Genomic DNA, 12313 nt, shown 5'->3' on the forward strand with positions numbered 1-12313 from the left:
CAAGATGCCATTGAGATAAACTATGTCAATTTATAAACAGCTAGCGTAGTTGCATTTGTTAAAAACCAGTAATCTTGAAGAAACATCTACCCCATCCTTAGATTTAGCTAATGTTGTGAGCATTAATACTTTTGAAAACAGAGGCGCCAACCAGAAAAAAGGTCTTACTTGATGCTTCTGCCCCCAGCATGGGGTCCTTCACAGTGAAGATGTAGGCTACTTGTTGGTGCGTCTCTTTGTTTTCAGATGAACCCCCCGTGTAGCCAGTATTCCATTGCACTCTCAGATTTGCACTTCAGTATTATATCTGCTTTTTTTCATAAAGTTGGTTAGGTCACAAATGGTTTATTTGCTGCTTGGGAGTGTTTTATCAGTTGTAATTGTGTGCTGTAACAGTTTCCAGGATTTGTAATCAAATCAATAAAATTTTTCTCATCCATACAAAGTATAAGGATGTGGTGCCCACAGAAAGCTAAAGATGTCTGCAGCTTTGGTCTCAAGATCACCCTGATGCACCACCTTCGTAACCACATGGCTGAGCGTCCATGCAAGTGTGAGCACTGCAACGAGGTGACTGCCTTTAAACATGGTGGGAGTGCAAGCACATTGTGGACATGACACAGACATACTCCGAATATCAACTGGTCGCTCTATTTATAGTGTTTTTAAATTTATGGGCTGAAAGATATGGCACTAGAAGACAGAGATGAACTAAAAACAAATAAAAATTATGAATTCAGCCGTGCTTAGAGTGCAGATGTTGCAAAGAGCGACGGGTCAAAGAACTGAAACAAAACAAAACCAAGCACTGCTACTCTTATTGATGGGATATGATTGCAAGCATTTCCTTCTTTATGGATCCATAACACTTTAGATAATTTGTGTGCGCACATCTGCACGTTCGTCGTCTTCGTCTCGGCAAGGAATATTTAAGTTTGCTGAAACAGAAATGTTGATTGGGCAGGTTGGTTCATCACTATATGGGGTGGCTGCACTGTGTGAACAGCAGAGCTTCTAAACCTGTTTTAATTATATATATATGTATACATTTATGGGGTTTAACATTCCAACGCTACTCAGGCTATGAGAGATGCGGTAGTGGAGGACTCCGGAAATTTCGACCACCTGAGGTTCTGTGTACCAACATCGCACAGTACACAAGCCTTTTGAATTTCGCCTCCATCGAAATTCGACCATTTCGGCCGGAATCGAACCCGCGTCTTTTGGGTCAGCAGAAGAGCCACCGCATTGGCCATATATATATATATATATATATATATATATTTATGAATACCGTTATCCCAGCAGTTCTATAAAATTATCGGCATTTGTTTTCGTTCTCTTCTTTCATCTGCTCACAAATGAGACGTGTTGATTGACAATGCTCTTCACTTTCTTTTCCTGAGGAAAGTGAGTCTTTCTACCACAACCTGATGTGACATGCAAGGAACAAGCAATAAACTAACGGAGAAACTAGTGAAATATGCCTTACACGTTGCATGCAGAAGGTTAAAATCATAAACAACCCTGGGGTGGCAGCATCATTTAGGTGGTGTTGCTATTTAGTTTGGCATCCTCATGTTCTTGATGGTTGAAAAAGAGTATTGAAGTAATTAGAGACACCTGCACATAAAGGGTTTATTTGGTGGAATGGTACTCAGCTGTACATTCAAATCAATCGAGCATTAAATTCCGGTTTTACACTACTAAGCACAAATTTGCATGCCTATTCAATAACCAGTTAGGGGTGGTAGAATATTGTAGAAAATAAATTAAGAAGTGCATAGGATTGGGCAAGTTGGTCAGACATGCTAAAGGGAAGAATGGCGCAGCATCAAGTAACGAGGACAGCAGGAGTGGACACGTGTGTGGGGCGTGTTGCCTTGTATAAATTGGGTGTAGTGGCAGCCAAACAATGTTTATAAAGTTGGCGTTTTTGTGTGTGTGTACTTTCCCATTGTCCTCATTACTTGCTGCATCATTCTTCCCTTTAGCTTTCCAAAAATAGTCATGCAAAATTCATGGAGAGCATGCCATTAAGAAAAGTGAAATGTCAATGAAATGTCGGCCACTGTTGTAGACCACATGGCTTCGCAAATATAGCAGGATAGCTAAATTGTGAAAGCTATAGGTGTGGGATGTAATTGCCATAATGATTGAAGATATTTAAGAAACTTGTGTCACACAACTGCGTAGATATGGGCATGCACTTTTTGCACTGAAGGTTTGTGAGTAAGCTTACTCTTAATTACTACATATAACCTAATTCTGTGTGTCCTTGGACAGTAGTTGAGAGGAGGAAATGCTCCTTTTGCTCTCAAGCGACTTCATGTCCTTTGTGTTAATTTCTGCTCAACATAGAAAAAACAATATTCCAAACAATCATGGTATCGGGCTGGCATATTTCCGAACTGTTGTTGGTACAGCGGATGTAAAAAGCAAAAATGTGAGATCTTTGCCTCCGCCCCTCCCCCCCATGTCTTCTGGATTTCCCCTTCCCAGCATCTTCCTCCTCGCTCTCTTATGCTGGCCTCGTTAAAGAGAGTGGGGAGCAGGTTTTTCTGCCCACTCAGTGGCTGCAGGCACCAGAATGCCCCTTCACATGTTCACCGTGTCACCAGGAGGTGCAAAAACTTGTTTTGCTTCTTTTTATTTTTACACTGTCGTGATTAGCCTGCATCATGCAGTGTCCGCAGGCACGTGCCCACACTGCGTGTTGTGGTGCTGCTACGTATTTCAATGTTAAAGCGGGCTGGAAAAAGATTAACTTTATTTTGCATTCCTTGAGGGAAACGCGACGAGCTGCTTATAAAACAATGGCCACACAACATAGGAAAGATGGACTTTGTCCCGACGAAAAGGACTGTTTTGTGTGAATTACTGTGTATCTCTTTATGTTCCAGAATGCTTTGCGGAGCATTTGCAAAATTTAGAAACCGCATTATATTTGTCTTCTCAGGGTTATTTTTGTTTGTGTGACCATTTTCAGAAAAGTTGATGTCCACTCTGGGTTAGGCAGTATAGTGAGAATAGTAAACCCAGGTGAACTTGCAAATCAGCGGTAGCAAAGCTGCAAACTTTCACCGTTTATGACTCTAATGTGCATATTAATTCATTGTAATCATTGGGCACATCTCTTTTCTGGCTGCTGAGCTCTTATTTATGGAAGTGGGCTTTCTGCGGTTGAGAACAGGGAATCCAGGTGAACTCGCAATTAGTGGTAGCAAAGCTAAAGACTAATATTATTTGTGAATCTAATGCATGTTTTAATTCATTTTAATCATTGGGTGCATCTTTATTTTGGCCTCTGAGCTCTTCCTTACACAAATGGCGTTTCCTCTCAAATTCTTTGTAAATGGCATTCAACATTGCTGGTAATGTCTACATTGTACTAAACTAAAATCTATGAGATGTCTTTTGGACACCAAAATATCCTCACAGTTATATTTACAAAAGCTTTTTTCAGCGACATGTATCATTATCACCAGCAGCAGTAGCAGCAGCCTGATTACGCCCACTGCAGTACAAAGGCCTCTCTCATGTCTCTCTAACCAACCCTGTCCTGTGCCAGCTGCTGCCACCCTATCCCTGCAAATGTCATAATCTCATCCGCGCACGTAACTTTCTGCCGCACCCCACTACGCTTGCCTTCTCTTGGGATCCAGTCTGTTACCCTTAGCGACCATTGGTTATCTTGCCTTCAGTTACATGCCTGCCCAGGCCAGTTTCTTCCACGTGAATAAGGCTATGATGTCGTTAGCCTTCATTTGTTTTCTGACCCACTGCGCCTTCTTTCTGTCTTTTAATGCTACACCTATCGATCTTCTTCGCATAGCTCGCTGCGTTATCCTCAGTTTAAGCTGTAGCCTTTTCGTTACCCCGTTTCTGTACCATACGTAAGTATTGTTAAGAAGATACAGCTGTTATATATGTTTCTCTTTATGGATATTGGTAAACTGTCATTCACTCTGAGAGAACCTGATAAATGTGCCCACCCCATTCTTAATGTTATAGTTACTTCAATCTCGTGATCCAGATCTGCAGTCACTACATGCCCTAAGTAGACATATTCCCTTACTACTTCCAGCACCTTGCTACCAATTGCAAACTTCTATTCCCTTTCGAGACAGTTGAATATGACTTTGGTTTTCTGCATGTTAAATTTAAGACGAACCATTCTGCTCTACCTGTGTAACTCATTGATCATGTTTTCAGTTTATCTCCCGATTTACTTATCAACGCAACATCATCAGCATTTCGCAGATTACTAAGGTATTTTCCATTGACTCTTATCCCCAACTGTTCCCAATCCAGGCCTCTGAATACCTCCTGTAAAGAGGCAGTGAATAGTATTGGTGAGATCGTGTCTCCCTGCCTGAAATCCTTTCTTATAGGAGTTTTATTGCTGACGTTATAGAGGACTGTGATAGCTATGCACCAGTTATGGATGTCTTCCAGAATTTTTATATAATGCTCTTCTACACCCTGTTTCCGCAATGCCTGATTGACTGCTGAATTAGTTTCAACTGTGTCAAAGGCCATTAATCTATAAAGGGGGTGATTATACTCTGCACATTCCTCTGTCACCTGATTGATAGAGTTAATATGGTCTGTTGTCGACTACGTTTTAAGAAAGCCAGCTTGACCATTTCGTTGATTGAAGTTTAAGGTTGTCCTGACTCTATCAGCAATTAACTTAGTAAATACCTCATAAGAAACGGATAGTAAGCTAATGCATCTGTAACATGTTTTCTTTCCGTTAAGAGTTCTAGCACTGTGTTCCAAATATTAACTGTTTTTCTATGCCTTACTTTTGTATTTAGAACTGTTGTATTGGAAGTAAGCTGTATGTATGCGTGACATCTTACGGCCGTTTACAAGGTGACCAGTATTGTGACAATAAAATTAAAGATGCTACTCAGGATTATTTTCTAATCTGTAACAGTGTTTGTCAACACATTTGTTTTGTGTCTGGAACTGCATGTGTTGTAATTATTTTGTACGCGCCATTTCTTACGGTCTTTAAGGGCGACCAGTATAGTGCCAATAAAAAAAGATGCTGTTTCGCACTAGTCACTTTGCTGACCAATAGATTTTTGAGAAGAAATAAAAATGACTTTTTTGTATATGCACTGCCTCTGATTAGTTGTCGTAGAAGCTTACAGATTGCAAGTTGGAAACGAAACCATGTGACACTTGACGATCTTGCTTCATACATTAGCCAAGTGGGATGTCAAAATCAGCCTGTGTATCGTTCAAGCACATAGATTCAGAAGAATTCTGAAGAGGCTGTTGGCTCCATTCAATGTCTTCTGTCTGTTGCCCAAGACTGAGGGCAGCTTAAGTTCCTACTCAGTTTTACTTTCTTTTCCCGATGCCCCAGTGTACCTTAGAATGATACTGAATTGCAAACTTTTCTTGCCATTTAGAGCGTGCCTTCTGGTTTGCTTCTTTGTAGTCATGAGGGAGACGTGCCACTGCAATCTAGAGTAACATTTTAAGGCGATTATAGTACTTGCGCATAGCAGTTATTAAATGAACAGTTTTAAGCGCCAGAACAACACGCCCTGCCATTGACCCTTCGGCGGCGTCTGGTGCATGTAGGCAGGTTTATTGCCGTGCGCAGTGCAGTCGCCGGTGAGAGAGTGTACTTCGAGAACTTAAGAGCGAAGCAGCAGGAAAGCGGTATATGTCACGCGAGAGTTCAGAGGCGAATGGGAGGGACTATACAGAGCAGTAACTCCCCTCTCTGCAGTATGTGATGCATCCTTGGACAATATGCACACTGCAGTCAGATACGTGGCTGATAATGACGGGGAACAGTGGGGTGATTGTCTGTGAGCTGGCAGTATGACAACAGAGCGAATGTCTTTAAACGAAGTTGAAGCTAGAGAATGTTTGCGAGCTCTGTTTGCCACGTGTTGGTCGATGAGTTCACTTGGTGTGTTAAGTTGGGCGAACTCCTGTGGCACTGGTATGAGTGTTAAACGGGCCAAATATTTTATGGCACGCATAGCGTCATGACTGATTGCTTAATTCAAGGGATTCCCACTGTCTGTAGGTGAGATGTTGAAATTGTGCCTGATATATTATCAGTGCCTGAAGGATGAGCGCACAGCCTAGTGGGCCGTGTGAGCATGCGCGCCACCAGAGCACATAGCTATGCAACGAATCAGACCTACAGTAGTGTGAGCCGATTTATGGGTGGCTGTTAGCCATGGGGGCCAGTCCCAGAATTATGAAGAAGGCCAAGAATTCGAACAGTTTCTACCTGAGGAATCGGAGAACTATCTTAAAATTTAAGGAAGAAGCTTTCCGTGAGCCGGCTTTATTTCCAATGCAAATGAAACACTTTTTAGTATGTGAGAGGGTCAGACCTAGAGGTGGGAGGCAAGATTTCAATACATCCAGCGCGGGCTGGAGGATGAACTTATGGATAGTCGCATCTGGATGACAGCACCACAAGGTTATATCAACGGCATACGCAAGCGCACTGATTGGAAGGGACAGTGTCTAGGGCTCGAACAAGACGAATAAAAGCTACATTAAATAATGCAGGGGCAAGAAACGAGCCCTGGGGCACTCCTCTATTGAAAGTGAATTAATTTACCAAAAGTCTTTCCATAGACACGCACACTGAACGTTTGATTTGCTAAAAGGCGTGAATGGAGAGGACAAACTGGTGAGGGAGACTGAGTTCGAAAGGAGGCAGGAATGGCAGAGTGAAGGATGTTATATGCCTTTGTTATATCTGACGATCACATACGATTCGAACAAGACTCTGCGGAGAGTGGTGAAGCACGTCAGCAGCTAAAGTAGCAAGACAGTCCTCCATTCCATTTTGTGGGCGGAAACTGATTTGGAAATTCGGGTATCAATCATGGGATTATAGCCACCATGACAATCGTACGGCGAGAATGAGCTTGCAGATGTTAGGCATGAGGGAAATTGGATGAAGGGCCGAGAAAGATACTGGAGGCTGGCCTGACTTGGGTACTGGAACCACTATGGAATGTTTCCATTCTCCTGGCATGACGCCAGAATGGCACACTTTGCTGAAAGTATATATCAAGTAGGGCTTGCCAACCAGTCCTTCCTTTACGGAATCAGAAGTTAAGTATATGCTGCCGTGCCCGGGAGTAGTGGTACCCATGCAACTTATAACTTCTATAAAACATCTTCAAACAACTCCAAACATCTAGTAACATCTAACTCTAGATTGAAACATTTAATAGGCATCTCAGGAATAGAGGTTTATCCACAAACATTTTAAAAATGCACTGACAAAAGAGGTTTATTCACAAATGTTTTAAAAACATGACAAAAGAGGTTTACTCATAAACGTTTTGAAAACTTCTCTAAATACACATTTTCCACTCAATGTTTTAAAATTTCTCTGACGAGTTGTTTACCTGAAAACGTATGCAGATATGAAACTGCAGGTATGAAACTTTTCTGTATAAGAGAAGTCTGGAAGGCGGCCCCTGCAAAACAAGCATCCTGCTGCTTCCAGTTTTAATTGGCAAGCATTTTAGTTTTTTTTATTGCACACTTATATAATAAACTATGTTCAGAGACTGATGAAATGGGTTTTCTTGCCTCATTTGCATAGTGTATTTATGCTGCAAAGGGCAGCTTCCCGCCCTTTGCAGTTTGACCTCTGCTGCACATATCTGAGCAAACAAAATCTGCAGCTCTAAAAAAAGCATGCGCACTAAACCTAATGAAATAGCCCAGAAAAAAAAAGAACAATGGGTCCAGTAGGGCATACCATTCGATTCCAGTTGGAATCAGTTGGACCCAAATGGTCAGCCAGTTGGGTTCATGAACCCAACTGGGTAGCCTATTTGGTTTCCCTAGTTCCAGTTGGGCATTCCAATTGGTTCCGCGTTTCCAACTGGATTACCCAACTGGTTTGTGAGGTTCCAATTTATTTCGGCACTCCCAGTTGTATCACCCAACTGGAACCATTTGAAACCAATTGGGGTTCCTTGTTGTACCCAAGAGAACCAATTGAAGCTGATCTCCCAACTGGAAGCTCCAGTTGGTTTTAACTGGGTGATCCAATTGGAAAGTCTAAGTCAATGATGTCCTTCATTCTGTATATATATTTAGCTGGCTATAAAACACAACACTAGGCTAATTACGTTCTTGTAAAAGAGATATAGTAGCCGCTTAATCTCTTGAATACTTTTCATTACTTCCATCGTCACTGCCGGCGTTCTTAAATAAGATAGCTTTACTTAATGTTCAGCCACCACTGCCTCCAGCTAGACGGTATATATAAATGACTGCAAAAGTGTGCTTTGTGGGTATACATTAAGAACTTGTGTTTGTATACAGTGTTTGACTCCTTGTGTGTAATGCATGTTTGTTGGTGTCTCTTGATTTTCATAACGATGTGTATTTATAATAGTTCTCTTGTAGAAATGTTGGCAGCAGTCTCACAGCAGTCATAGAAGAAAGGCCATTTGGTTACAATGCAATTATATATTTTTTTGCTGACCAGTTCAAACCATTTGAGTCGAATAGGTATGCCAACTTAGTTGGTGGGCCATTTCGTCTGGTTGGGTGGCCAATTATTTCTAATTGGAAGCACCAGTTGGGCTCAACTGGTCGAGCCCAATGGGTGCTGAAAACACATTTGGTTTTCGACACATTGGTTTCAAGTGGAACTTTTCCAACTGGACCCATTGTTTATTTTGGCTGGGATCCCAATGGTTGATTTTAGAGAGTTCTAAATATATACACAGTGATCTTTAGTCTAGGCTTCATATAAGGAGCCATTTCCAAAAAATAAAAATGTTTAAATGTGTTCTTAAGAAGTTTTTACGAAGAAGTTTTCTAGATTTTTTTTGGCGGGGCATTGCGGCCGGGCACGGCACACATCCAAACATAGCCTTAAATGTGCTCATCTTTGCCTGTCTGCAGGTTCCGCTACTGAACGGTTCATTTACAATGTCATCTACTATGTTTACTGAGCTGGATCCATGGAGTACAAGCCGATTGCCGAGCCTTAACTTCAGCCGCCATCAGTGACGGCAAAGTGCGCTGTCTAAAATTTAATCCAGAAGCTTTCACCAATCACCGTCGACCACGGTTCCGCCGACTGTCTACATAAGCAAGCATCTGGATCCTACTCAGTTGTGGGCACGGCACACATCCGAACGTGGCCTCAAATGTGCTCATCTTTGCCTGTCTGCAGGTAAGACAGAGTGCACCTTCGTTTCGAATCAACCATTTGTCTCTTATTGTTGTGCCGTGCCCATGCACACTGTTCTTGATTTTATGTGATTGCTGGTTCGTATTTCTTAAGCTTTTAACAAGTGGAGATGTTGAGTTGAACCCGGGTTCCCCTAACGTTGATGAGAAGCTGGAACAAATTCTCCTAACACAAAAGGAACATATGAGAACGTTTGGTGATATTAAGCGCGAGCAGTGCAAAAGCAAGCAGACCAGCGAGCAGTACAAAAGGACGCTGAGGAAAATGGTACTGCTATAAAAAATCTCGGAAGACCGTCTAAATAAACTTGAATCTGCACTTTCCACTGTAACCGAGACACAAGAAGTAGTCAACGACTTAAGAAAAGACATCACTCAGCTTTCCAAAAGGGTTGACGATTTGAAAAATCGCCAGTGGCGTAATAACTTGATCGTATTTGGACTGCCCAAACAAGAAGATGAAACCCCTGATGATCTGTCAAAAGCTGTAAATGAAAAGCTATTCACTGTGGTTGGCGTCAACCCTACCAGTCTAAAACGAATGCATCGCATAGGAAAAAGAGGGGCATAATGCCGGCCAGTGATTTTCCGATTATACGACTTCAAAGAAAAGATTGCAATTCTGCAAAACTGCAAAAAACTTAAATATATGGGCATTTCTGTCAGTTAAGATTTTGCAAATGGTATGATTTATCGCAGAAAATATCTGGTAAAGTACCAAAAATGACAAGCTGAATGGAACACGTGTGTGTCCAGTGCACAAGTTATATGTCAATGATAAGGCGTACTACTGGGACAATGATTCTGCGACGCGTGTGGCTTATCAGGCCTCTCGTCACAGCTCAAATGATAATACTCCGGAGCACACAGAGTCGTCTTCCTGACTTGTTAACTGTTATAAATTTGAATGTGCAAAGTTTAGAGAATAAGACCTTACATTTCGAAAGCATCCTTTTTGAGCATGAACCAGACATAGTCATTGTAACTGAAACGTGGCTAAACGAGTTTGTGGATAATACAGAACTTCTCCTGCCTAATTACACAGCTTGCCGTCAAGACTGGCGGAACCAGAGGTGGAGGTGTTGCCATTTTTTGCAAATCTAGTATTATTTGCATTGAAATACTGTCACCACCAGACCTAGAGTGCGTCTTGTGCAATATGAAAATCGATAATATTTCTTTCACAGTCACTGCGGCGTATAGAACTCCAGGTAGTACTGAAGATTATACACAGTCACTAAAGAATTTTTTAATACCCCTGTTTGCTAACACAACAAAGAAAATTATAACGGCTGGGGATCTCAATCTGCCCCATATAGACTGGGAAAATTTCAAGGAGAATACGGTTGATGTGGCACTATCCCATGCCTTTTTAGATCACATATTTTCCCTAAATATGGTTTAGCTTGTCAGCATGCATACAAGAAATGCTGAGTCCGGAAAATCCCTACTTGATCTAGTCTTTCTGAGTCAGTCGGCAACACAATATCATTCACGCTGTGATGTCATGAGTGGTCTTTCCGACCATATGACGGTAATCGTCCGGCTGTCCATCAAGTGGCAGAAACCGCACCCCGCAAATACTGCGCTAGTCTCTGCTTTTTCTATAGCAGACGATGTAGGAATACGACTGTCTAGAACAAGGCTTCGACGGTTTCAGTAATTTTGTAACTCTTGAATCAACATCTGTAAATCAAGCTTGGGAACAGTTTAAATAAGTATAATTCACAAGAACATAATATCCTTCATTCCTACGTGCATCAAGAAAGTTTGCAAGAGAAACCCGTGGATATCTCTGAGTATTATTCACATGAAGCACCAGTTGAAACGTATGAGAACAAAACGCACAAATCCAACCTCACATGTAACAAAAGAAAGGATTAAAAACCTTTCCCAGGCATTTAAAGCAGAGATTGCAAGAGCAAAATAGCGATTAGGAATGAATCCTTGACTACATTTATTAAAACATCTCCGGGAAAATTCTGGCAGTACCTGTCAAAACAGAAATCCCCCATTCCGTTCTTGAAAACCGCTACTTGTGCAGTTAGTGATAGTAGTGAAATGGCATGCGTTTTTAACGATAATTTCGAGTCAGTATTTACCTGGGATGATGGTACAACACCGCATCTAGAATCACCCGATATACCGTCTTTATCGGATATAAAAATAAGTCAGGACAGAGTTCTTAATCTTCTTCATAATCTCTACACGATAAAATCCGTAGGACCGGTTGAAATTCTATATACCTTCCTAAAATGGTACTCAGAATGGGGTTCTTACTATCTTGTAGAAATAGTTGTCTCTTCTATCTGATGAAGTCCCTGGCGACTGGAAGTATGCCAAAGTAATACCAATAAATAAGCAAAGAGCAATACATGATGTAACAAACTATAGTACCGACCAATATCTTTGACGAGTATGTGTTGCAAAACATTTGAACACATTTTAACTGAACACCTAATGGAATTTGCTCAAGCAAATGGGGTTCTGGGAAGCCACCAGCATGGTTTCCGACGCGGATATTCCACTATTATCATATTAAGTGAAGTTGTACATGACATTGCCAATTAATTGTATTGACGAAAGATGGCAAATAGATATCATCTTTATCGATTTTAGGATATCTCCTTTGGTGGGATATTCTATAATACGCTCGAAATTTCACAACTTATTGAAGAATATTATTGTAATAAAATGGATTGAGGTATACCTAACCCATAGACCAGTTTTTTTTCTCTTGACAACGTTGCCAGTTCAAATAAAAAGGTACGATGTTCCACAAGGCTCTGTGATAGGTCCTTTGCTTTTTTCTTTGTATGTTAACGATATGAGCACCGGCTTTTCGCCAAAGATAGCGACTAAACATTACGCAGATGATACTATCATTTATTGTAATATAAAATCTTGTGATGATCACAAGAGACTGAATGACCATCTGGATATAATCAATACCTGGTGCCAACAGTGGCAAATGGACATGAACACAGAGAAGACCGTTTGTATGCATATGATGCGTAAAAACACCCCCTTGTATTTTCTTATAAAATTCGTGATGTCATTCTAAAAGATGTCCCTGCGTTAAGGTACTTGG

Source organism: Amblyomma americanum, chromosome 11 (genome assembly GCF_052857255.1).
Source record: "Amblyomma americanum isolate KBUSLIRL-KWMA chromosome 11, ASM5285725v1, whole genome shotgun sequence".
In the NCBI taxonomy this organism is placed as follows: Eukaryota; Metazoa; Arthropoda; class Arachnida; order Ixodida; family Ixodidae; genus Amblyomma; species Amblyomma americanum.